General features: G+C 33.8%; 1 non-coding gene across 1 annotated transcript; it reads right to left on the bottom strand.

Moving 5' to 3' along the window:
• Positions 1-354: 354 nt before the first annotated feature.
• On the bottom strand, positions 355-544 carry LOC132686991 (U2 spliceosomal RNA). Its single transcript, XR_009613941.1, has one exon. It is a non-coding gene; the product is annotated as a U2 spliceosomal RNA (small nuclear RNA).
• Between the last annotated feature and the right edge of the window lie 1,618 nt (positions 545-2,162).

Here is a 2,162-nt window from a genome sequence, read left to right on the forward strand (position 1 = left end):
AACTCATGAACCATGAGACCATGACAGGAGCCAAAGTTGGACACTCAACTGACTGAGCCACCCAGGCACCCCTCACATCTTCCTATTTTAAAACCATTTGTATTTTTGGTGAATTGATTATGTTTTTTGCCCATTTTCCCATTTTTCCATATAGTTGTAAGGCATTTTTTTAACGATTTGTAGATATTTGTGAATATGGAAATTAGCCCTTTGTTTTTATATGTTGAAAATAATTTCCCTGAGTTTATTAGCATAAATTTAACATTTTTATGTAGCAAAACTATTGATTTTTTTCTTATATGGCTTTTGTGTGTTTTATCAGTCTTTATTTTATTTTATTTTTTTATTCCCCTGAGGGGGTACACCATTACTGGAGGTACTGCAATTCCAGATTGATGCGTGGAGTGGACAGAGCAAGCTCCTATTCCATTTCCTGCTCCAGAAATCCGTTTGATATACTGCCCTTGGGTAGAGGACATACCAGAGATTAAACTGATAAGAACAAATAGTATGCTTGATCTTAGCTAAAAGGCTGAGAAGCCACATCATGTCAGGTTTTAAAAGGTCCCCAAGTCTGAGACTGCTGTTAAAATTCTTCCATATTTCCTTCCAGTATTTTCATTGTCTCATTTTTCCCTTTAGTATACTTAATCCGGCTAAAATTTGTTTTGATGTAATCCAGAGTATTTTTTTCCTAGATGGCTCCCCAAAACTCTCTAATTTATTGACAATTCATCTTTACCATTGATTTGAAGTATTCATGTCTCAAAACTGTCCCCATAAGTATCTGTATGTTTCTTGACTCTTATGTTGATTGATCTGTATATTTCTTTATGTGCATGTAGTAGACTATTTGATTACTATTGCATTTTAATAGGTTTTAAAATCAAGACAAGAATGCCCACTGCCATCACCTGTATTCAACATAATACTGAAAGTCCAAGCCAGAGCAATAAGGCAAGAAAAGAAAAGGCATTCAAATCGGAAAGGAAGAAGTAAAATTGTTTCTATTTTCAGAAGACATGATCTTATACATGGAAAATACTAAAGATTCCACACACACACACACACACACACACACACACAGAGAAAAAAAACTTTTAGTACTAATAAACAAATTCAGCAAAGTTACAGAACACAAATCAACATAGAAGTCAGTTGCATTTATGCACACCAACAATAAGCTATCCCAAAAGGAAATTACAAATACAATCCCATTTACAATAGCATCAAAAAGAATAACATACTTAGGAATAAACTTAACCAAGGAGGTGAGTGACTTATACACTAGGAAGTATAAAACACTGATGAAAGAAATTTAAACAGACAAATAAATGGACAGCTTTGTCATGTTCATGTATTAGAAGAATTAATAGTGTTAAAAGATCCAAAGTAACCAAAGAAATCTACAGATTCAGTGCAATTTATCAAATTCCTAAAGGTATTTTTCACAGACATAGATTAAAAACAACCCTAAAATTCATATGGAACCACAAGACCCTGAATAACCAAAATGATTTTGAGAAAAAGGAACAAAGCTGGAAGCCTCATGCTATTTATTTATTTATTTATTTATTTATTTATTTTCAATTAACTGACATACAGTGTAGTCTTGGCTTTAGGAGTAGATTACATACAATACCCAATGGTCATCGCATGTTCCCTCTTCATTGCCCATCACCCATTGTCCCCACCCCCATCAACCCTCATTTTGTTCTCTGTATTTAAGAGTCTCTTATGGTTTGCCTCCCTCTCTGTTTTTATCGTATTTTTCCTTACCTTCCCCTTTGATCACCTGTTAAGTTTCTCAAATTCCACATGTGAGTGAAATTATATGATATCTGTGTTTCTCTGACTTATTTTGCTTAGCATAATACCCTTTAGTTCTTCCATATTGTTGCAAATGGCAAGATTTTATTCTTTTTTATCACTGAGTAGTATTCCATTTGTGTATGTGTGTGTGTGTGTGTGTGTGTGTATGTATGTATTTATGTATGTGTGTGGATATATGTATATATATATCACATCTTCTTTATCCATCAGTTGATAGACATTTGGGCTCTTTCCATAATTTGGCTATTGTTGATAGCACTGCTATAAACATTGGGGTACATGTACCTCTTTGAATCAGGAATCCTGAATCCTTTGGATAAATTCCCAGT

The sequence above is a fragment of the Panthera onca genome, chromosome F1 (assembly GCF_046562875.1).
Source record: "Panthera onca isolate mPanOnc1 chromosome F1, mPanOnc1 haplotype 2, whole genome shotgun sequence".
NCBI classification, from domain to species: domain Eukaryota; kingdom Metazoa; phylum Chordata; class Mammalia; order Carnivora; family Felidae; genus Panthera; species Panthera onca.